The sequence below is a fragment of the Bombina bombina genome, chromosome 5 (genome assembly GCF_027579735.1).
Source record: "Bombina bombina isolate aBomBom1 chromosome 5, aBomBom1.pri, whole genome shotgun sequence".
Taxonomy (NCBI): Eukaryota; Metazoa; Chordata; class Amphibia; order Anura; family Bombinatoridae; genus Bombina; species Bombina bombina.
The window spans coordinates 109002873-109029165 of NC_069503.1; the positions used below are offsets into that span (position 1 = coordinate 109002873).

Consider the following 26293-nt stretch of genomic DNA (forward strand, 5'->3'; position numbering starts at 1 on the left):
TTTTATACAAAACATTTATGCACAGAAAAAATTAGTTTATAATATCCCTTTAATTATAACATATGTACACATAATCAGAACCATTATTTACTATTATGTCTTTGAACCATTTAAAGGGACAGGAAACTCAACTTTTCTTTCATGATTCAGATAAAGCAGCGATTTTAAACAACTTTCTAATTTTCTTCTATTATCAATGTTTATTTGTTAACTTGGAATCTTCTGTTGAAAAACAGGGACATATGCTTAGGAGCCAGCCCATTTCTGGATCACTATATGGCAGCCATTTTACAAGAATGTTATCCATTTACAAGAGCACTATATGGCAGCACTATTTCCTGTCATATAGCGCTGCTGATGCCTACCTAGGTATCTCTAACACAGAATATCATGGGAATGAAGCAAATTTAATAATAGAAGTAAATTGGAAACTTTTTTTTTAAATGATTTGCTCTGATTGACAAAAATGTTTGGGCTTCATATCCCTTTAATATACTTTTCTTTCATGTAAGTGGCAAGAGTCCATGAGGAGGGAGCAAAGTTGCCCAAACCTCAAAATGCCTATACATAAACCTCCCACCTCACTCATACCTCAGTTTTACAAACTTGGTGCCATCGTTGCAGGATGGGGAAACAAGTTGTGCTTGATTTCTTCTGTGAAAGGCGCTTCTAAGCATTTTGAAGCCCAATTCCTCTCAAAGTACAGTGTTTGTCTGAGGGATGTGAAGAGAGTATTGTCTGATGATGCCATGTTTTCACCTATAGGAAATCTATTCTAAGGCTCTCTGTAAATTTGGTCGTGGGGATTCATCTGCCACCTCCCTTTACAGATTGACATTATACTCCTCTACCATTACCTCTGCTGATATGTTTCAGTACTGGTTTAGCTGTCTGCTATATGTGGATGGGTGTCTTCAGGTAAGTATGTATATTTTTTTTAAGACACTCTCAACTATGTTTGGCACTTTATGTTTTAAATATATATATTACATATATTTGCCATGAGTCAGGTCTATGTTTATTTCCCTTTGCAGTCTTAACAGTTTCAGAATGGAAAATTATGTTTTGGGAGGAATTTAGTTATTTTTTTCTTACCTGAGGTTCCAGCTAGTTGTAACTTCTGTCTTGTTTTTTCAAATTTTCGAGGGCAAATTAGGCACGCGATGATGCAAAATGCTTCCATTTATTGTGTCATTCCTGGAGCAAATATTTTTGGCCCGAAGGTTGCGTTTGTTGTGATGCAAATCACATAATTTCTTGCTTTTTTTTTTTACACACATTTTTTTGCCGCAAAGTTGTGCCTGTTATGATGCGAATCATGTCATTTCCTGTTAACCTTGGCGCCAAAATTTTTTTTTCTCTGCATTTGCATCATCTTTGTTAGCGTCATTTTTGGCACCAAAAAAATTTGTTATATTCAGTCTCCTCCTTTTTTTCCTCTCTGCTTTCATTTGTTACAGAGGGCTATGATGTTTGCATTCTTTTGCATATAAGTATTTTTTCATAAGCATTTTTTCCCCATTCCTGAAACTGCTATTTTGAGGAAATTGGATATTCTATCTAAATGTTATTTTTTTTCTTTTTTGTTACATTTTTCAAGATGTCTCAAACTGATCCTGCCTCTGTTACTGTAGGAACCAAGTTGTATGAAAACAAATCTACTAAAGCTAAGTGTTTATGTTGTAAATTGGCTGATCTTCCTTCTTCAGCTCAAGTATGTGGCACTTGTTATGAGAAATAGTTTTATGCTGAGAATGTTTCAATAAGTACAACTACATCTACCGTTAAACCTTCACAGTCTAATGTACATGATATTCCTGTAGATATTAAAGATTATATTGCTGAAGCCATAGATAAGCCTATGACTGCTATTCCGCCTTCAAATAAACGTAAAAGGTCTCTCCCTACTTCTCATAAATCTAATGAAGTTTGTATTGATCAACATAATACTGAAGTATTGTCTGCTGAAGAGGATTTCTCTGGCTCAGAGGATCCTACTTCAAACTCTGACATTGATAAATCATCCTTTCTTTTTAAGATTGAATATTTACGTTCTTTGTTAAAGGGGTATTGACGAATCTAGTCCTCTTGATAACAAGAATAGCAAAAGTTTGAATTCTGTTTTTATGACTTCTCAAGTTACTCCTGAAGTTTTTAAGACTTCTGAGGTTACTCCTGAAGTTTTTCCTATTACAGATGATATCTCTAATATGATTGCTAAGGAATGGTCTAAGTCTGGTACTTTTAATCCTTTTTCTAGATTTAAAAAATTGTATCCTTTACCTGTGTCCAATTTAGAGCTTTCTGAGAAAGTCCCTAAGGTTGATAGCACTATTTCTACTCTTGCCAAACGTAATACTATTCCTATGGAAGATAGTACTTATTTTAAAGATCCCTTAGATAAGAAGATTGAATCTTATCTTAGGAAGGCATATTTACATACTGGCTATTTTCTTAGACCTGCAATTTCTATAGCTGATGTTGCTGCTGCTTCAACTTTTTGGTTGAACAATCTAGCACAGCAGATTATTCAACCATTATTATCTTACTTCAACATGCTAATCATTTCATTTGTGATGCTAAATTTGATATTATTAAAATTGATATTAAATCTATGTCTTTGGCTATTCTGTCTAGAAGAGCTTTATGGCTTAAATCATGGAATGCAGATATGGTGTCTAAATCTAGATTACCATCTTTATCTTTTCAAGGTAATAATTTATTTGTTTCTCAATTGGATTCCAGTATCTCCACTATCACTGGGGAAAGGGAGTTTTTCTGCCCCAATATAAGAAATCTAAGCATAAATTTAAAGCTCCCAATTGTTTTCGTTCCTTTTGTCAGACTAAGGAACAAAGAACACTTCTTCCCCTAAGGCCCCTGGTTCCAATTGGAGACTGTCAAAGAATTGGATTAAAGCCTAGCCTTATAAAAAAAAACAAATACAGCCCCTAAGACTGCATGAATGTGTGGCCCTCAAACCAGTTCAACTGGTGGGGGGCAGATTGAAATTGTTTTAAGACATTTAGGCAGATTCTGTCCAAAATCAGCGGATTCAGGATATTGTTTCTCAGGGGTATCAAATAGGTGTCAGAATAAGACCTCCCATAGTAAGATTCTTTCTTTCCCATGTTCTAGCAAACCCTGTGAAGGCTCAGACTTTTCTGAAGTGTGTTTTGGATCTAGAGTTTTCAGGGGTTATTGTTCCAGTTCCTCAACAGGAACAGGGTTTGGGTTTTTATTCAAATCTGTTTATTGTCCCAAAGAAGGAAGATTCATTCAGACCAATTCTGGATCTGAAAACTCTAAATCATTTTGTAAGATGGTGACTATAAGGACTATTCTGCCTATTGTTCAGCAAGGTCATTTCATGTCTTCAAAAGGACGCTTATCTTCATATTCCGATTCATCCAGATCACTATCGTTTCTGAGATTCTCTTTTCTAGACAAGCATTACCAATTTGTCTCTCTTCCATTTGGCCTAGCAACAGCTTCGAGAATCTTTTCAAAAGTTCTCGGTGCTTTTCTATCTGTAATCAGACAGCAGGGTATTGCAGTGTTTCCTTATTTGGACGATATTTTGGTACTAGCTCAATCTTTTCATTTAGCAGAATTTCACACAAAACAACTTGTGTGGTTTCTTCAAAGACATGGTTGGCGGATAAATTTACAAAAGAGTTTCCTTTTTCCTTTTTAGGTTTCCAGATAGATTCAATGTCCATGACTCTTTCTTTGACAAACAAGAGACAAATGAATTTAGTTTTAGCCTGTCTAAACCTTCAGTGGCTAAGTGCATGGAAGTTTTAGGTCTCATAACTGCAGCATTGGACACGATCCCCTTTGCTCATTTTCATATGAGACCTCTACAGCTTTGCATGTTGCACCAATGGTACAGGGATTATACTCCAATATCACAGTTGATATACTTAAATCCCAACATTCAACACTCTCTGATGGTTAAACCATCACCTTATTGTTCAAGGGGCCTCCTTTGTTCATCCTTCCTGGACTGTGATCACAACAGATGCAAGTCTTTCAGGTTGAGGAGCTGTCTGGGGGTCTCTGACAGCACACAAGGGGTTTGGGAACCTCAGGAGGCGAGGTTACCAATCAACATTTTAGAACTCTGTGCTATTTTCAGAGCTCTTCAGGCTTTGCCTCTATTGAAGAGAGAACTTTACATTTGATTACAAACAGACAATGTCACTACAGTGGCATATGTCAATCATCAAGGGGGGACTCATAGTCATTCAGCAATGAAAGAAGTATCTCTGATACTTTCTTGGACGGAATAAAACTCTTGTCAAGTTTCTGTGATTCCTATCCCAGGGGTAGACAATTGGGAAGCGGATTATCTCAGTCGTCAGACTTTATTTATGGGAGAGTGGTCTCTCCATCTAGATGTGTTTTTTTCAATTAGTACAGATGTGGGGTCCTCCAGAAATAGATCTGATGGCCTCACGTCTGAACAAATAGCTTCCAAGAAACCTTTCCAGGTCCAAGGATTCTCAGGCAGACACGATGGATGCTCTAGCAGTTCTTTGGTCTTACCAACCTGCTTACATTTTTCTGCCTCTGGTTTTTCTTCCAAGGGTGATCTCCAAGATCATAATGGAACAATCTTATGTGTTTCTGATAGCATCAGCTTGGCCTCTCAGGTTTTGAGATGTCAAGATGTCCAATTGCCAACTTTGGCCGCTTCCTTTAAGGTCAGACCTTCTGTCTCAGGGTCCGTTTTTCCATCAGGATCTCAAATCTATAAATTTGATGGCATGGAAATTGAATGCTTAGTCATAGAGGTTTCTCTGACTCAGTAATTAGCAGTATGATACAGGCTCGTAAGTCTGTTTCAAGGAAGATTTATTATCGGGTTTTTAAAACCTATATTTCATGGTGTTCAACTCATGATTATTCTTGGCATTCCTTTAGAATTCCTAGGATTTTACAGTTTCTTCAGGATGGTTTGGATAAGGGTTTGTATGTAAATACTTTGAAAGGACAAATTTCTGTTCTTTCTGTTTTATTTCATAGAAAGATTGCTAAACATTTACTGTTTTGTTCAGGCTTTGGTTCATATCAAACCTGTTTTTAAATCTATTACTCCTTGGAGTCTCAATTTGGTTTTGAAAACTTTACAGGCTCGTCCTTTTGAGCCTATGCATTCTCTGGACATTACATTGCTTTCTTGGAAAGTATTATTTATTTTGGCTATCTCTTCTGCTAGAAGTGTTTCTGAACTGTCTGATCTCTCTTGTGAGTCTCTTTATCTGATTTTCTATCAAGATTTTGCCTAAAGTTGTGAATTCTAACAACATTAATAGGGACATTGTTGTTCCTTCCTTGTGTCCTAATCCTAAGAATTCTCTTGAAAGGTCTTTATATTCTTTAGATGTGGTAAGAGCTTTGAAATATTATGTTGAGGCTACTAAAGATTTCAGAAAGACTTCTGGTCTATTTGTTATTTTTTCTGGCTCCAGGAAAGGTCAGAAAGCTTCTGCTGTTTCTCTGGCTTCTTGGTTGAGACTTTTGATTCACATAGCTTATTTGGAGGTGGAGCATTCTAAGATTCAGAGAATTACAGCTCATTCAACTAGATCAGTTGCCCCTTCTTGGGCTCTTAAGAATGAAGCTTCAGTTGATCAAATTTGCAAAGCAGCAAATTGGTCTTCTTTACATACTTTTTCTAAAATGTATCATTTTGCAGCCTTTGATAGAAAGGTTCTTCAGGCAGTTGTCTGAATTTGATTCTGATGCCTTTGTTTTGAGTTTTTTTTATATTTTTAAGAAAAAAATTAATTATTTTTTAGATTTAATTTCTCAGCGGTAATAGCTGTTTTTATTTTATCCCTCCCTCTCTAGTGACTCGTGGACTTCCATATCTTGGGTATTATATCCCATATGTCACTAACTTATGGACTTGTACCACTTACATGAAAGAAAACATGAATTTATCACAGTTATTTATTTCATAGTGGCAAGAGTCCATGAGACTAACCCTTTTTTGTGGTTATGATTTTTTACCAAGAGAGCAAAGCAAAATTGGTGATAAAAGTAAATTGGAAAGTTGTTTAAAATTACATTCCCTACTTAAATCATGAAAGTTGTTTGGGGACTTGACTGTCCCTTTTTAAAATAACAATTTCCATCAATAAAAACATAATATAATGCTGTATCCTGACATATTTTAGGACACAACAGAAAATACTCCGACATTTAAATAAATAGTTTGTTTCCTCCTTGCATATATCTATATGATAATCACACCCTGATGGGGAGGCAGGGACTCTGTATTCATCTGACACCAGAGGGGACAATAGACATCTATATGAGAACAAAAGTCCAGGTGTGACCCTCTCATTGTCTCCCAACTGACAAGTTGTACTCATGTGAGTCACACAGAGAAAGGTGACACTCCCACATTTGTATAAATATCTGTGTAACACTCAGTGATATCACAGGAGGAACCAGAGAGACTTCATACTTACAGAGCTTCTGCTAAACGGTAATATGCAAAACCTGACATAAATCTTTACTATCAGCCTCACACTGTTGGGTTTATATATTGATGAGAAAATAGTGTTCTGCATTTGTTATGATAGAGATAAACGATTTCACTTCATGTAAGAAACTGAGTTTATGTAAAAAAAAAAACCTCAACTGTACTTATTTAATTTGTTTTCTATATTTTTCATGCTGTGTTAATGAATGTATTGCTTAGTTTTTCCATTAAAAATGCTAATTTAGTACATAATAATTTACTGCAGTTTGTAAAATGAATGTTTGTAGCAGAACCAAGCCATATTTTCATGCTTGTCCAAAAATACATTTGTGGGGGTTGTTCCTGTTAACAAATGAGTAATAGCTTTTTTATGTATCAGCCAATTAGAATCCTGTATTTCCCTATAGGTTTATAATTAACTGTAGAGCCCAGATAAACCATTTTCATTTAATATTAGTGTGAAGCTGCTATTTGCTCCAGTAATAAATATCACTCAGCTTATGGCCCTGTTGTATCAATCTCATCACATGTACTGATCTAATCATAAATATCTTGTGATCTGCAAATTACTTTATTTATAATGAGGTTATTTTATAATACATTTCTCCAACATAGGTGTGTCCGGTCCACGGCGTCATCCTTACTTGTGGGATATTCTCTTCCCCAACAGGAAATGGCAAAGAGCCCAGCAAAGCTGGTCACATGATCCCTCCTAGGCTCCGCCTTCCCCAGTCATTCTCTTTGCCGTTGTACAGGCAACATCTCCACGGAGATGGCTTAGAGTTTTTTAGTGTTTAACTGTAGTTTTTATTATTCAATCAAGAGTTTGTTATTTTAAAATAGTGCTGGTATGTACTATTTACTCTGAAACAGAAAAGAGATGAAGATTTCTGTTTGTAAGAGGAAAATGATTTTAGCAACCGTTACTAAAATCGATGGCTGTTTCCACACAGGACTGTTGAGAGGAATTAACTTCAGTTGGGGGAACAGTGAGCAGACTTTTGCTGCTTGAGGTATGACACATTCTAACAAGACGATGTAATGCTGGAAGCTGTCATTTTCCCTATGGGATCCGGTAAGCCATTTTTATTACAGACAGAAAAAAAAAAAAAAAAAAAGGGCTTCACAAGGGCTTTTTAAGACTGTAGACATTTTCTGGGCTAAATCGATTTATATATAAACATATTTTATACTCCATAGCCTTGAGGAATTATTTTAATCTTGGGAATTTTGTAAAATAACCGGCAGGCACTGTATTGGACACCTTATTCTCTAGGGGCTTTCCCTAATCATAGGCAGAGTCTCATTTTCGCGCCTGTATTGCGCACTTGTTTTTGAGAAGCATGACATGCAGATGCATGTGTGAGGAGCTCTGATACATAGAAAAGACTTTCTGAAGGCGTCATTTGGTATCGTATTCCCCTTTGGGCTTGGTTGGGTCTCAGCAAAGCAGATACCAGGGACTGTAAAGGGGTTAAATATAAAAACGGCTCCGGTTCCGTTATTTTAAGGGTTAAAGCTTCCAAATTTGGTGTGCAATACTTTTAAGGCTTTAAGACACTGTGGTGAAATTTTGGTGAATTTTGAACAATTCCTTCATACTTTTTCGCAATTGCAGTAATAAAGTGTGTTCAGTTTAAAATTTAAAGTGACAGTAACGGTTTTATTTTAAAACGTTTTTTGTACTTTGTTATCAAGTTTATGCCTGTTTAACATGTCTGAACTACCAGATAGACTGTGTTCTGAATGTGGGGAAGCCAAGGTTCCTTCTCATTTAAATAGATGTGATTTATGTGACACAAAATTTAGAGAAAATGATGCCCAAGATGATTCCTCAAGTGAGGGGAGTAAGCATGGTACTGCATCATCCCCTCCTTCGTCTACACCAGTCTTGCCCACACAGGAGGCCCTTAGTACATCTAGCGCGCCAATACTCCTTACTATGCAACAATTAACGGCTGTAATGGATAATTCTATCAAAAACATTTTAGCCAAAATGCCCACTTATCAGCGAAAGCGCGACTGCTCTGTTTTAGAAAATACTGAAGAGCATGAGGACGCTGATGATATTGGTTCTGAAGGGCCCCTACACCAGTCTGAGGGGGCCAGGGAGGTTTTGTCTGAGGGAGAAATTTCAGATTCAGGGAAAATTTCTCAACAAGCTGAACCTGATGTGATTTCATTTAAATTTAAGTTGGAACATCTCCGCGCTCTGCTTAAGGAGGTGTTATCCACTCTGGATGATTGTGAGAATTTGGTCATTCCAGAGAAACTATGTAAAATGGACAAGTTCCTAGAGGTCCCGGGGCCCCCCGAAGCTTTTCCTATACCCAAGCGGGTGGCGGACATTGTAAATACCAAGACAGCATGAGATGTTGGCCCCCGATCCGGGACCGGATCTGGTGGGGGGCAGACTCTCTCTCTTCGCTCAGGCTTGGGCAAGAGATGTTCTGGATCCTTGGGCGCTAGAAATAGTCTCCCAAGGTTATCTTCTAGAATTCAAGGGGCTTCCCCCAAGGGGGAGGTTCCACAGGTCTCAATTGTCTTCAGACCACATAAAAAAACAGGCATTCTTGCATTGTGTAGAAGACCTGTTAAAAATGGGAGTGATTCATCCTGTTCCATTAGGAGAACAAGGGATGGGGTTCTACTCCAATCTGTTCGTAGTTCCCAAAAAAGAGGGAACGTTCAGACCAATCTTAGATCTCAAGATCCTAAACAAGTTTCTCAAGGTTCCATCGTTCAAAATGGAAACCATTCGAACAATTCTTCCTTCCATCCAGGAAGGTCAATTCATGACCACGGTGGATTTAAAGGATGCGTATCTACATATTCCTATCCACAAGGAACATCATCGGTTCCTAAGGTTCGCATTCCTGGACAAGCATTACCAGTTTGTGGCACTTCCGTTCGGATTAGCCACTGCTCCAAGGATTTTCACAAAGGTACTAGGGTCCCTTCTAGCGGTGCTAAGACCAAGGGGCATTGCAGTAGTACCTTACTTGGACGACATTCTGATTCAAGCGTCGTCCCTTCCTCAAGCAAAGGCTCACACGGACATTGTCTTGGCCTTTCTCAGATCTCACGGATGGAAAGTGAACGTAGGAAAGAGTTCTCTATCTCCGTCAACAAGGGTTCCCTTCTTGGGAACAATAATAGACTCCTTAGAAATGAGGATTTTTCTGACAGAGGCCAGAAAAACAAAACTTCTGAACTCTTGTCAAATACTTCATTCTGTTCCTCTTCCTTCCATAGCGCAGTGCATGGAAGTAATAGGTTTGATGGTAGCGGCAATGGACATAGTTCCTTTTGCGCGCATTCATCTAAGACCATTACAACTGTGCATGCTCAGTCAGTGGAATGGGGACTATACAGACTTGTCTCCGACGATACAAGTAAATCAGAGGACCAGAGATTCACTCCGTTGGTGGCTGTCCCTGGACAACCTGTCACAGGGGATGAGCTTCCGCAGACCAGAGTGGGTAATTGTCACGACCGACGCCAGTCTGGTGGGCTGGGGCGCGGTCTGGGGACCCCTGAAAGCTCAGGGTCTTTGGTCTCGGGAAGAATCTCTTCTACCGATAAATATTCTGGAACTGAGAGCGATATTCAATGCTCTCAAGGCTTGGCCTCAGCTAGCAAAGGCCAAGTTCATACGGTTTCAATCAGACAACATGACAACTGTTGCGTACATCAACCATCAGGGGGGAACAAGGAGTTCCCTGGCGATGGAAGAAGTGACCAAAATCATTCAATGGGCGGAGACTCACTCCTGCCACTTGTCTGCAATCCACATCCCAGGAGTGGAAAATTGGGAAGCGGATTTTCTGAGTCGTCAGACATTTCATCCGGGGGAGTGGGAACTCCATCCGGAAATCTTTGCCCAAATTACTCAACTGTGGGGCATTCCAGACATGGATCTGATGGCCTCTCGTCAGAACTTCAAGGTTCCTTGCTACGGGTCCAGATCCAGGGATCCCAAGGCGACTCTAGTAGATGCACTAGTAGCACCTTGGACCTTCAAACTAGCTTATGTATTCCCGCCGTTTCCTCTCATCCCCAGGCTGGTAGCCAGGATCAAGCAGGAGAGGGCATCGGTGATCTTGATAGCTCCTGCGTGGCCACGCAGGACTTGGTATGCAGACCTGGTGAATATGTCATCGGCTCCACCATGGAAGCTACCTTTGAGACGAGACCTTCTTGTTCAAGGTCCGTTCGAACATCCGAATCTGGTCTCACTCCAACTGACTGCTTGGAGATTGAACGCTTGATCTTATCAAAGCGAGGATTCTCAGATTCTGTCATTGATACTCTTGTTCAGGCCAGAAAGCCTGTAACTAGAAAAATTTACCACAAAATATGGAAAAAATATATCTGTTGGTGTGAATCTAAAGGATTCCCTTGGGACAAGGTAAAAATTCCTAAGATTCTATCCTTTCTTCAAGAAGGTTTGGAGAAAGGATTATCTGCAAGTTCCTTGAAGGGACAGATTTCTGCCTTGTCTGTGTTACTTCACAAAAAGCTGGCAGCTGTGCCAGATGTTCAAGCCTTTGTTCAGGCTCTGGTTAGAATCAAGCCTGTTTACAAACCTTTGACTCCTCCTTGGAGTCTCAATTTAGTTCTTTCAGTTCTTCAGGGGGTTCCGTTTGAACCCTTACATTCCGTTGATATTAAGTTATTATCTTGGAAAGTTTTGTTTTTGGTTGCAATTTCTTCTGCTAGAAGAGTTTCAGAATTATCTGCTCTGCAGTGTTCTCCTCCTTATCTGGTGTTCCATGCAGATAAGGTGGTTTTACGTACTAAACCTGATTTTCTTCCGAAAGTTGTTTCTAACAAAAACATTAACCAGGAGATAGTCGTACCTTCTTTGTGTCCGAATCCAGTTTCAAAGAAGGAACGTCTGTTGCACAATTTGGATGTTGTTCGTGCTCTAAAATTCTATTTAGATGCTACAAAGGATTTTAGACAAACATCTTCCTTGTTTGTTGTTTATTCTGGTAAAAGGAGAGGTCAAAAAGCAACTTCTACCTCTCTCTCTTTTTGGATTAGAAGCATCATCAGATTGGCTTACGAGACTGCCGGACGGCAGCCTCCTGACAGAATCACAGCTCATTCCACTAGGGCTGTGGCTTCCACATGGGCCTTCAAGAACGAGGCTTCTGTTGATCAGATATGTAAGGCAGCGACTTGGTCTTCACTGCACACTTTTACTAAATTTTACAAGTTTGATACTTTTGCTTCTTCTGAGGCTATTTTTGGGAGAAAGGTTTTGCAAGCCGTGGTGCCTTCCATCTAGGTGACCTGATTTGCTCCCTCCCTTCATCCGTGTCCTAAAGCTTTGGTATTGGTTCCCACAAGTAAGGATGACGCCGTGGACCGGACACACCTATGTTGGAGAAAACAGAATTTATGTTTACCTGATAAATTACTTTCTCCAACGGTGTGTCCGGTCCACGGCCCGCCCTGGTTTTTTAATCAGGTCTGATAATTTATTTTCTTTAACTACAGTCACCACGGTATCATATGGTTTCTCCTATGCAAATTTTCCTCCTTTACGTCGGTCGAATGACTGGGGAAGGCGGAGCCTAGGAGGGATCATGTGACCAGCTTTGCTGGGCTCTTTGCCATTTCCTGTTGGGGAAGAGAATATCCCACAAGTAAGGATGACGCCGTGGACCGGACACACCGTTGGAGAAAGTAATTTATCAGGTAAACATAAATTCTGTTTTCTTATTTCTATTAGCTGCACCTGTTTATCATCAGAACGTTTATCCCACTGATCTGTGACTGATTCTTGTTGTTAGTAAAGACTTTAGTAAGTGTATTCTGCACCTTCAGCTGCTGCTGTTTATGTCACATCATTACAGACTTAAAGGGACAGTGTTTTTGTTTAAAAGAACAAGAAACCCCAAATGTTTTTCATTATTTAAATAGAACATATAATTTTCAGCAACTTTCCAACTGACCTCTATTTTGATATTTTCTTTATTCTCTAGGTATTCATTACTGAAGCAGCAACAATGCACTACTGGGAGCTAGCTGAGCACATAAGGTGAGCCAATGACAAGAGGCTTGTATGTGCCACTAATCAGCAGCTAGCGCACCATAGTGCATTTTATGCTTTGCCACAAAGGTCCCCAAGGGAATAAAGTAGATTTGATAATAGAAGGAAATTGGAAAGTTGTTTAAATTTGAATAATAAAAGTGTAATTGTGACTTTGCTGTCCCTTTAATGTGTTTCTAATGACTTGTTTTACCGGTGTATAAAATAGTATAAAGTGTATGGGAAATTTCACCTTTAGGTTTAGTTTTTATGTAAAATAACTGTTTGCCGTCTGTAATTTATTTTCATTATTAAATTGTACACAGCCTTTTAAATGACCTGAGGCACCGGCTCCTACTTAGCGTATGCACGAGTTCACATTATATAAAAACATGAGTCTGTTATTGGCTGATAGCTGTCACATGGTACAGGTGCAGAACTACATTTAGAGAATACAATTTTAAACAACTTTCCAATTTACTTCTATTATATGCTTCCTTCTCTTGTTATCCTTTGCTGAAAGCTTTATCTAGGAAAGCCCAGGAGCAGCAGAGAGCCTATGTTCTAGCTGTTGATTGGTAGCTGAATATGTATATATATATATCTATTGTGATTGGCTTACCCATAAGTTCAGTTAGAAACCATTAGTGCATTGCTGCTACTTCGACAAATGATACCAAGAAAATGAAACAAATTGATAATTAAATTAGAAAGTTTTTAACAATTGTATTCTCTATCTTAATCATGAAAGAAAAATTTTGGATTTTATGTCCCTTTAATCAGAACCATTATTTATTATTATTTGTCTAAACCATTTAATATACTTTTTACAGACTCAGCCAGAGCACTGAGTGATATCAGGTATTGATGTAACTGGAGTGAATAAGGGAACCTTCTTCCTGAGCACAGACATTGGAGCCTGTTATCAGCATGAACTCATATGTGTTAGGTGAGTAAAATAGATATTATGCTGACTTTAATTACTGGGAAAATAGAATAGATCACTCATTAAACAAATATAAACTATTATATTTATATCTGCATCTTTAAGAACATTTGTGTCAGTGACGTTATAAAGAAGGATTATATGCAAATGGTGAAAGACAGCACCTCTCTTTTCCTTTCTGGGGCACAGGAAAGGGTTAGCCAAACCCCAATATGTATTCAAAAATAAGTAGTTTTCCAGCCTCCAGTCAAGTTAAAAAGACCTTTATTAATTTCTTACAGGGTCCATCATATCAACCAACAACGTTTCAAACCTATTCCAGGTTCTTAAAATCATGTCTGTTGAGTAGTGTACAGGTGTGTCTTTTATACCTGTCCAATCTTCTATCAATTTGCACACTAGTGCCTTCTTGTGGTTAAAATTTAAAATTACATGTGATAAATAAGTTTTTAGATTTATTAATTTTTATTCTTTTCCTAAGGATTAGAATGTAATTTTCTAACTCCTTATATTTATCACATGAAATATTAAAACCAAATTATAATATATACAGTTAAAACCCATACACATAATAATATCAGAATCAATATGCTGCTACAGATATGTGCTACAATTTTTAGAAAAATAATGACCATTCAAAATCTTTGTTCAGACCTTCAGGTATCATTGTATTTAATTTATTTATCCAGTACATCTCCCTTCTTTTAAGCATTTGGTCCCTGTCACCTCCCCTCCTGGGTCTGTCAACTTGTTCAATTACTTGAAATCTAAGTTGACTGATGTTATGACCCATGGAGAGGAAGTGACAGGAAACAGGAGCCTCCAAATTTTTATTCCTGATGTTAGACTTATGTTCAGTGATTCTAGTTCTTACTTCCCTACTTGTTTCATGTATATAAATTCTAGCACACGGACACTTGATGAGATATATAGCGTATGTGCTTCTGCATGTCAAATATTTCTTTATTGGATATTTAGTTCCCTTAATGGGATGAAGAAATTCCTTCCCTTTTATTATTGAACTGCAGTGGCTACAATGTAAGCAAGGGTAACAACCCCTATTGTCTGACCCTATTGTTGTTTGTAGATTTTTCTTTTTGCTACCTATATCTGCCCTTACCAGTAAGTCTCTCAGATTTTTCGTTTTTTTGTAAGCTACCATAGGTATGTTTTTAAATTCATCAACTTGGGGATTACAGTCTTTCAATATGTGCCAGTGTTTATTTATAATGTGTGATATCTTTGTTCCTAAAGAATTATATTGTGTGACAAATATCATTCTGTTATCTTGTGTCTCCTTTTTTGTATTTTCTTTCTGATTTTTGCAGTGTTCTAATTGTTTTGTGATTAATTCTTCTGGATACCCTCTTCTTTTGAATTTTTCTGCCATTTCTGTTAGTCTGATGTTACATTTCCTTTCGTCAGTTACTATTCTTTTTACTCTTTTAAATTGGCCTTGGGGTATTGCTTCTATCGTTTTTTTTGAATGAAAACTGTCATATTGTAATACTTTATTTTTGTCTGTTGGTTTTACATATAGATCGGTTTTCAAAAAACCTTGTTCTTTATACACAAAAGTGTCTAAAAAGGCTACTCCTGTTTCCTCCATGTTAAGTGTGAATGTGAGGCCAGCAACAGATGTATTGAGATGTTGTACAAATTGCAATAGGCTACCAGTGTCGCCCCACCATATGCCAAATATGTCATCCACAAATCTCCACCATGCTGCACCATTTTGTAAAAATAATGGATGTGAATATACAAATTTCTCTTCTATGTGGGACATAAAAATGTTGGCATATGTTGGGGCAACACTGGAGCCCATTGCAGTACCTTGCTTCTGCAAATAAAAGGTGTCTTGAAATAAAAAATAATTTTGATATAATATAATAGATAACAGATCTGTTAGAAATTGCATTTCTTGCTCATTATATTTGTTATTAGTTTTCAATGTATTAGTTACTGCCTCAATTCCACTTGTATGCTTGATTGATGTATATAAGCTAGTAACATCTAATGAGTATAGGATACATTTATCTCCAATTTGTCCAATATCTTTTAATTTAGAAAGAAAATCATTTGTGTCTTTCAGATATGATGATGTATCTAATAGGTAGGGTTGTAATACTTTGTCTAAGAAAACTGCAATTTTTGAAAAAATGGAATTTACTCCCGCCACTATTGGGCGTCCTGGTGGATGAAATTTATCTTTATGTATTTTGGGTGAGATATATATTACCGGTCTTACTGGGTTTTTTTCAATTAAACATTCTTTGAATTCATTTGTGATAATTTGGCATATGGTGGGGCGACACTGGTAGCCTATTGCAATTTGTACAACATCTCAATACATCTGTTGCTGGTCTCACATTTACACTTAACATGGAGGAAACAGGAGTAGCCTTTTTAGACACTTTTGTGTATAAAGAACAAGGTTTTTTGAAAACCGATCTATATGTAAAACCAACAGACAAAAATAAAGTATTACAATATGACAGTTTTCATTCAAAAAAAACGATAGAAGCAATACCCCAAGGCCAATTTAAAAGAGTAAAAAGAATAGTAACTGACGAAAGGAAATGTAACATCAGACTAACAGAAATGGCAGAAAAATTCAAAAGAAGAGGGTATCCAGAAGAATTAATCACAAAACAATTAGAACACTGCAAAAATCAGAAAGAAAATACAAAAAAGGAGACACAAGATAACAGAATGATATTTGTCACACAATATAATTCTTTAGGAACAAAGATATCACACATTATAAATAAACACTGGCACATATTGAAAGACTGTAATCCCCAAGTTGATGAATTTAAAAACATACCTATGGTAGCTTACAAAAAAACGAAAAATCTGAGAGACTTACTGGTAAGGGCAGATATAGGTAGCAAAAAGAAAAATCTACAAACAACAATAGGGTCAGACAATAGGGGTTGTTACCCTTGCTTACATTGTAGCCACTGCAGTTCAATAATAAAAGGGAAGGAATTTCTTCATCCCATTAAGGGAACTAAATATCCAATAAAGAAATATTTGACATGCAGAAGCACATACGCTATATATCTCATCAAGTGTCCGTGTGCTAGAATTTATATAGGTGAAACAAGTAGGGAAGTAAGAACTAGAATCACTGAACATAAGTCTAACATCAGGAATAAAAATTTGGAGGCTCCTGTTTCCTGTCACTTCCTCTCCATGGGTCATAACATCAGTCAACTTAGATTTCAAGTAATTGAACAAGTTGACAGACCCAGGAGGGGAGGTGACAGGGACCAAATGCTTAAAAGAAGGGAGATGATACCTGAAGGTCTGAACAAAGATTTTGAATGGTCATTATTTTTCTAAAAATTGTAGCACATATCTGTAGCAGCATATTGATTCTGATATTATTATGTGTATGGGTTTTAACTGTATATATTATAATTTGGTTTTAATATTTCATGTGATAAATATAAGGAGTTAGAAAATTACATTCTAATCCTTAGGAAAAGAATAAAAATTAATAAATCTAAAAACTTATTTATCACATGTAATTTTAAATTTTAACCACAAGATGGCACTAGTGTGCAAATTGATAGAAGATTGGACAGGACAGGTATAAAAGACACACCTGTACACTACTCAACAGACATGATTAAGAACCTGGAATAGGTTTGAAACGTTGTTGGTTGATATGATGGACCCTGTAAGAAATTAATAAAGGTCTTTTTAACTTGACTGGAGGCTGGAAAACTACTTAGTTATAAAGAAGGAGCAACTCCTATTTTGCTGAGGAGTAGGGTAAAAAATACTACTCCCCCTCTGTCCTTTTAGACAGACTATGTCTAACAACTGCCTAACCTCACCCCAAGACCTGGTTCATTACTCAGAACACCTGCACCTTCCCCTGTTCTGACCTCGCTCATGGAACACCCACAACTCCCCCAGTGTTCCCCACCCCAGAACCATCACTGATTTGTGTGCTTAATTTTACAGTGAGTATTATGAAACTTTTGGCTGCTATATAAATAGAAGAACCACAGCCAAAAGCTAAAGATTATCATAAGGTCACTGCTTCTTACCCTCTCAAAACATTTCACACTGATTATAAGTCTGTGATGATAAAGACATCATGTTCTCACCCATTTGGCTGAGCATAAGTGAGGCAGCACTGTTAGTGCATTTGCTTGTGCAATGTTAAATGAGGATGGTGGATGTCACCTCTCTTGCCCAGAATACAGATGTACTTGTTCCCTGGCTGAGAACATGCCGCCCTATAACTTGTTTTCATCAGTAATCAGTCATTTAGTTTACTATAGTGTAGTAATGTTTACTTTCTATGTCATCCTTTTTTAATTTGTGATTTACAGGTAAATAAATTTAAAAATACAAAACGGAAGACATTTTTGAGTATAACATTTTTTTTTATTAAGATGGATTATATTATAAATGAAAAAAGTCATATTTTTCTTTACTCTATTTCTTTTTATGTAGACAAACACGTCAATAGTTCATCTATCTATCCTTCACTACAGGAAGCAACAGAATCATACCGCAAACTCCATTAGTCTTAGACACCAATGACTATTCACAAACATTGGGGATATCACAGCAGATAATTAAAGGAGATGGTGAATTGGCAGGAACTGGGAATCAATCATTATGTACAGAGAGTAATTTAGTCATCAAACAAGAGGATAACATTTATGAGTTATCTAGTGAAATTATTATCCCCGAGGATAAACCACACCTATTTACTGAGTTTTCAAAACCTATTAAAGAAAGGAAAAGTCTACAGTCTAGCCAAGTAATTCATACAAAGGAGCAACCTTTCCAATGTACAGAATGTGAGATAAGCTTTAGATGGGAGTCACATCTACTAGAACACCACAAAATTCACACAGGTGAGAAACCACACACATGTACTGAGTGCAGCAAATGTTTTACACAAATGGATCATCTGAAAACTCAGAAAAATATTTACACAGGAGAAAAGCTTTTCACATGTACAGAGTGTGGAAAAGTTTTACACAAAAGAGTGATCTGAAAAAGCATGAAAGGAGTCATACAGGAGAAAAGCCTTTCACATGTACAGAGTGTGGAAAAAGTTTTACACAAATGGATCATCTGAAAACTCATGAAAGGATTCACACAGGAGAAAAGCCTTTCACATGTACAGAGTGTGGAAAAAGTTTTCCACAAAAGAGTGATCTGAAAAAGCATGAAAGGAGTCATACAGGAGAAAAGCCTTTCACATGTACAGAGTGTGGAAAAAGTTTTACACAAATGGATCATCTGAAAACTCATGAAAGGATTCACACAGGAGAAAAGCCTTTCACATGTACAGAGTGTGGAAAAAGTTTTACACAAATAAATCATCTGAAAATTCATGAAAGGAGTCACACAGGAGAAAAGCCGTTCATATGTACAGAGTGTGGAAAAAGTTTTACACAAAAGAGTGATCTGAAAACTCATGAAAGGATTCACACAGGAGAAAAGCCTTTCACATGTACAGAGTGTGGAAAAAGTTTTACACAAATGGATCATCTGAAAACTCATGAAAGGAGTCACACAGGAGAAAAGCCGTTCATATGTACAGAGTGTGGAAAAAGTTTTAAACAAAAGAGTGATCTGAAAAAGCATGAAAGGATTCACACTGGAGAAAAGCCTTTCACATGTACAGAGTGTGGAAAAAGTTTTACACAAATGGATCATCTGAAATATCATGAAAGGATTCACACAGGAGAAAAGCCGTTCACATGTACAGAGTGTGGAAGAAGTTTTATACAAAAGAGTTATCTGAAAACTCATGCAAGGATTCACACAGGAGAAAAGCCTTTCACATGTACAGAGTGTGGAAAAAGTTTTACACAAATGGATCATCTGAAAACTCATGCAAGGATTCACACAGGAGAAAAGCCTTTCACATGTACAGAGTGTGGAAAAAGTTTTACACAAAAGGGTGAACTGAAAGATCATGAAAGGATTCACACAGGAGAAAAGCTGTTCACATGTACAGAATGTGGAAAAAGTTTTACAGTAAAAAGTAGTCTGAAAAAACATGAAAGGATTCACACAGGGGAAAAACCGTTCACATGTACAGAATGTGGAAAAGGTTTTACACAAATGTATCATCTGAAATATCATGAAAGGATTCACACAGGAGAAAAGCCGTTCACATGTACAGAGTGTGGAAAAAGTTTTACACAAAAGAGTAGTCTGAAAAAGCATGAAAGGAGTCACACAGGAGAAAAGCCTTTCACATGTACAGAGTATGAAAGAAGTTTTACACAAAAGAGTGATCTGAAAACTCAAACTCCATTAGTCTTAGACACCGATGACTATTCACAAACATTGGGGATATCACAGCAGATAATTAAAGGAGATGGTGAATTGGCAGGAACTGGGAATCAATCATTATGTACAGAGAGTAATTTAGTCATCAAACAAGAGGATAACATTTATGAGTTATCTAGTGAAATTATTATCCCCGAGGATAAACCACACCTATTTACTGAGTTTTCAAAACCTATTAAAGAAAGGAAAAGTCTACAGTCTAGCCAAGTAATTCATACAAAGGAGCAACCTTTCAATGTACAGAATGTGAGATAAGCTTTAGATGGGAGTCACATCTACTAGAACACCACAAAATTCACACAGGTGAGAAACCACACACATGTACTGAGTGCAGCAAATGTTTTACACAAATGGATCATCTGAAAACTCAGAAAAATATTTACACAGGACAAAAGCTTTTCACATGTACAGAGTGTGGAAAAGTTTTACACGAATGGATTGTCTGAAAACTCATGAAAGGATTCACACAGGAGAAAAGCCTTTCACATGTACAGAGTGTGGAAAAAGTTTTACACAAAAGAGTGATCTGAAAACTCATGAAAGGATTCAAACAGGAGAAAAGCCGTTGTGACGAACCAAGGTTATCCAACCCTGCGCCAGTCACTTATTTGGCACAGAAAGGGATTTCAGCCCCCTTTTCTGTCACCTATAGGTCACAATCTAGCCACACCAGGCAAGCTTGTGATTCAGTTTAGTGGGTGCAAGAGTTAATTCGCACTCCCTTAATCTGTACTAGACGTAAGAGAAATGCCCAACACTCCCTTTCCAATGTCACCCACAATAAACTATAAATCCTATAGCTCAAATGCTGCCACCACTTAAAATTTATTAAAGGGAAAATCTTAAGGAAAACCCCAGACTTTACACATTAACTCTAGAAATACAATTTATCAGAAAATAACCTAAAATTATACAGTTCTAATATTCCAGTCTCTTTCAGTAACGTGGTTCAATTATTAGACAAAGGCCAAACTTAATAAAGGAATTATTTATTATGCCAAAAATATTATGCACAATGCATTATTAATAAAAAGTTGTTACAAATAAAATTACACCCGCAAACAGTATTTTAAAATAAAAAGGAGAAAAACAGAATTGAATACTTTCCTAGTCTTCAAGATATGCGCCAGGGGCTGGCATGAAAATGATGGCTCCTTACTTCTGTACAGCAGCTCCCCTTGTAAGAATGACCCCCTTATTGTTGAGAAAAAAGATTCTTAAAACTACTTTTCAGAGATCATGTTGCTTAACCACACCCTCCTGGGCGGGCTAAGAAACCCCCCTGTCTTTAGGACCTTCAATAGACTAATTTCTTGCCTGAAATTATACAATCCAGTATATTTTCTGCTAGGTAAGAAATTTCTATATTTACATGTCTAGAACCTTTTAGGTTTATTGGGAGACTCGTTTTGATATCAAATATGCCATAGGTTGTCATATTTACCTGCCGTTAAGGTTATAACACTTTTAACCCACATATGTACATAATATACCAATGTCCTGTCAGTGACCTGGTCAGTTTTTGTAATGAAGGGCCTGTTTTGCATCATGCATTCTATTGACAGCTTAAGCGATAAACTTTATCCTGTGTATCTCTAGGATGAAGAGCTCGAGTGGTTTTATGACTCAGTGCCTACACAATAACATTTAGTGGGCTAATCAGGGGGCTTCTGGCACTTCAAAGAAAATACAAACACAATTCTTCTTGAAAACAAATAACTGTTTTGAGTGCAAGCTACACAAAGTTAACTCCTTAGCAGCTGAATCCTGAGATATTTGTGACACCTCCCCCAATAAGAGACGCAAAAGGGGGTGGCTACAAGCCACTCCCGATGCGTGTCAAAGGGGACACTCCTCCTGGCGTGACAGACCATCAGCATTACCATGCGTACTGCCCTTTTTATGTTGTATGGTAAACTCATGTTGTTGTAGAGCTAGGCTCCACCTGAGGAGTTTACCATTTGAGCCAGCTACCCTATGTAACCAGTGTAAGGGATTGTGGTCAGTTATCACTGTAAACTGGCGTCCAAACAGATAAGGCTGTAGCTTTTGCAAGGCCCAAACTATAGCAAGGCACTCTTTTTCCACAGTGGCATATGCCACTTCTCGCGGGAGTAATTTCCTGCTGAGGTACACAATGGGGTGCTCCTCACCTTTCTTATCCACCTGACTCAGCACAGCCCCTAGCCCATAGTTAGAAGCATCCGTTTGCACTATGAATCTCCTGTGGAAATCTGGGGCCTGTAGTACAGGGGAGGCCGTAAGGGCAATTTTCAGTAAATTAAAAGCCCTGTCACACTCAGGGGTCCATTTGACTGTTAGAGGTAGGCTTTTCTTTGTAAGGTCTGTTAGGGGTTTGGCTATGGTACTATAGTGTGGCACAAACTTTCTATAGTACCCTGCGGTACCCAGGAAGGACATAACCTGTTTCTTTGTCTTAGGGGTGGGCCAGGCCATTATGGCTTCAGTTTTACTGGGCTCGGGGCGCAGTACCCCTCCTCCCACCAGGTGACCCAAGTACTGGACCTCCCCCATGCCCAGCTGACACTTATCTGGTTTTATAGTTAGCCCAGCAGTGGCTATTCGGTCCAATACACTGGCTAAATGTGTGAGGTGTTCCTCCCAGGTATCACTGAACACTGCAATATCATCCAGGTATGCAACAGCTTGCCCCTCTAGCCCCTCCAATAAGTGGTTAACTAGCTGCTGGAATGTGGCAGGGGCATTTTTCATCCCAAAGGGCATCACTTGGAACTCATATAACCCAAAAGGAGTGATAAAGGCAGATCTCTCTTGTGCTTCTGGGGTCATAGGGATCTGCCAGTATCCCCTGCTGAGATCCATGATACTCAGAAACTTGGCCCCTGCTAGCCTGTCCAGTAGCTCATCTATGCGAGGCATAGGATAAGCATCAAATTCAGTCACTAAGTTTAGCTTTCTGTAATCTACACAGAACCTAGTGGTTTTGTCCTTTTTGGGGACTAGTACCACTGGGGAGGCCCAGGGGCTGTGGGACTTACAAATCACTTCAAGCTCTAGCATCTCCTCTATCTCCCTTTTTATGTCAGCACTGACCTGCAAGGATACCCTGTAAGCTGTTTGTCTGAGGGGATGGTGATTCCCAGTATCTACATGATGTGTGACTAGGTGTGTCATGCCAGGCTTCCCTGTGAACATGCTGTAGTAAGGCCTAAGCATCTCAGACAGCTGATGCCGCTGATCCCCAGTTAAGTGGGCACTAATCTGGGCAGCTTCTAGGGTGTTGTTTTTCCTGGTGGTGGCCAGTAAATCAACAAGAGGGTCAGTCTCATGCTCTTCCCCAGGCAAACTACACACAGTTAACACGGTGGGTACTCTGTCATAAGCTTTTATCATATTTATATGATAGATTTTTTGCCTTTTACCCTCCTCATCCAGAGACACCACATAGTTCACATCATTCATCCTCTTTAGGATAGTAAATGGACCCTCCCAGGCAGCCTGTAGTTTGTTCTGTCTCATGGGTATTAAAACAAGCACTTTCTGTCCCACATCATACACTCTCTCTCTCTCTGGCATTCCGGTCATACCACTGCTTCTGCTTAGACTGGGCAGCCTTTAGGTTTTCCTGTACCTCCCCCACTAGGCTATGCATTCTGTCCCTGAACCTTATCACATAGTCTACTACTGAGGTCTCTTGAGCACCCAATTTCCCTTCCCATCCCTCCCTGATCAGATCAAGGGGGCCACGCACTCTGCGTCCATATAGGAGTTCAAAGGGGGATAAACCAGTGGATTCCTGGGGCACCTCTCTATAAGCAAATAGGAGGTGTGGCAGGTAACGCTCCCAGTCCTTTCCCTGTGACTCCACAAAGGTTTTAAGCATCTGCTTCAGGGTTCCATTAAACCTTTCACACAAGCCATTGGTCTGGGGGTGGTATGGACTAGTCACTAGGTGTTCTACCTGCACCTTTTTACATAGATTCTGCATCAGGCCAGACATAAATTGCGTGCCCTGATCAGTTAGCATTTCCTTAGGGAAACCTACCCTTGCAAAGATACCCAATAAAGCATCAGCCACTTTATCAGCTCTGATAGATGACAGGGCCACTGCCTCTGGGTAGCGGGTCGCATAATCCACTACCGTCAGAATGAATCTTTTCCCTGAACTGCTGGGGATAGCTTGGGGCCCTACTATATCCACAGCCACCCTCTCAAAGGGCTTAGTCACTACGGGGAGGGGAATTAAAGGGGCACGTCCCACCTCTCCAGGTTTCCCCACTTTCTGACATGCAGGACAGGAGCGACAATAATTAGCAACGTCAGTACCCATCCCCGGCCAATAAAAGTGATGGGACAACCGGGCTTTGGTTCTCTGTACCCCTAGATGTCCTGCCATAGGAATTTCATGGGCCACTCCCAACAGTTGCGCTCTAAACCGTTTAGGTACCACTAACTGTCTCTCAGCTAGCCAGGGATCCTGTCCCTTCACTGGAATGGACTCCCGGTACAACCTCCCTTTATCCCAGTACACTCTCTCTTTATCAGAGTCAGCAGGCAGCTGCCTAGCTAGGTCCCTGATCTTCTCTAGTGTGGGATCGGTCCCCTGGGCCTGCTGAAAATCCTGACTCTGACCAATTATTAGTGACTGTGCTGTTTGAGGCCCCCCACCTTCCTTATCAGTGTTCTCCCCTGGGTCCTCAGGCTGAAGCACCCCCTGCTCCCTAATCTGGGCAGACTGCTGTCGGGTCACCACTGATACAGAGGGGCCCTCCCCCTCTGGCACTACTTCTACACACTTTTGGTACTTAGGGATGATTGGTTCACACACCAACAGACTGTCATTCTCATTCAGCTCTCTCTCTCTCTCTCTCTGTCAGTGCATCCTCCCATATTTTCACAGGGCCCTACAGACATGTCTGGTTCAGGTAAAGGCTGCGTCACACACACACCCTGCCCCCCTCCCCTTCAGCACATATCTGAGCATAGTTACACATGGTCTCGTGTACATTAGGACCCTTATCTTGTTTACCTAGGTCACAGGTATCATGATCAGGTATATACTGTGACAATAATCTACCCAAATCAGTACCAAGCAATACATTTGTAGGAATATTATCTGACACTCCCACATCCCTTAACCCTCTTCCTGCTCCCCAATCTAGATATACTCGTGCCATAGGCACTGCAGGTTGTACTCCCCCAATCCCTTTTACTGCTAGAGTCTTTCCAGGGATAATGTCCTCCGAGCTAACTAGCTCTGGACGTACAATAGTCACTTCTGCACCCGTGTCTCTTAGCCCTAATGTTACCTTATCTCCAACAGTCACAGGTTGTAGGTTCTCATTGGTACTTTCCTCTGGCCGGGTTACAAACAAAACAGAAGATGATAATCCTGAGGAGCGGCCTCCTCCTGCTGATGCTGAAGGTTTCTTCCTCTCTGGGCAGTTAGTGCTGATGTGACCCATTTTTTGACAAGCAAAACACTTGCGAGTATCTCCCTGCCCAGATGCAGCACCCGCCCCTCTTTTCCCAGAGGGAGCAGACACACTGGATAAAGGCACAGCAGGTTTTGTGAAGGGGGGTCGTGCAGCAGCTCCTTTACAGGTGGATCCCCCTTTAGAAAAGGATTTCCTCCCATTCTCTGGAGACCTGTTAGCTGTGTAAAAATCAGCCAGCTCGCCAGCTTCCAATGCTGTTATGGGCTTCCGATCTAAAACCCATTCTTGAACTCCGGCTGGGCACAGCTGCATAAATTGCTCCTTCACCATCAAATCTTCCAGCTCCTCCATTGTGGTAACTTTTAATCCTCTGACCCACTGTTTAAAGGCTGTCATCAAGTTCCCAACAGCTGTAATATAGCTCTCTGCCAAACCTTTCTGCAGAGAACGGAATTTCTTTCGGTACACCTCAGGAGTGAGATTGTATCTCCTTTGCAGTGCAGCTTTAATGGAATCATAGTCCTGATCAAACTCTGGGGGTAGTTCAGCAAACGCCTCCAGTGCAGGACCTTTCAGGCCAGGGGTAAGGTACTTGGCCCACTGCTCCCTTGGCAACTGGAACTGTCTGCACACTTTCTCAAAGCTACGCAGGAATACATCCACATTTCCATCTTTCTCCAGGGTGGGAAAATTCTCTGCACGCACTCTGGGAGCAGGGGGGTCTCTAGGTTCACTAACAACAGGTGAGACCATCCCTCTCTCCAACCGTGCAAGCTGTAGCTGATACTCTCTCTCCGCCTGTCGTTCAGCCACCTGTCTTTCAGCAACCTGTCTCTCAGCTGCCAGAGACGCCTGCCTCTCAGCCACGGCAGCCTGTCGTTCAGCAGCCTGTCTTTCATAAAACTTTGTAATCAGTTCCATGTGCAAACTTGCATCCACTGAGCCCATATGTTTAAGAACAGTTTGCAAATAACAGTCCAATGGATCCCCAGATCCTGATGAATCACCGCCCACAGCTGCAGACATCTCTCCTGAGACTTCAACTG

General features: G+C 39.4%; 2 pseudogenes; one reads left to right on the plus strand and one right to left on the minus strand.

The window, feature by feature from the left end:
- LOC128660035 (zinc finger protein 208-like) overlaps window positions 1–26293 on the minus strand; it is a 309793-nt pseudogene that overhangs the window by 88738 nt on the left and 194762 nt on the right.
- The window catches only part of LOC128660034 (zinc finger protein 850-like), a 60695-nt pseudogene that overhangs the window by 30525 nt on the left and 3877 nt on the right, over window positions 1–26293 (plus strand).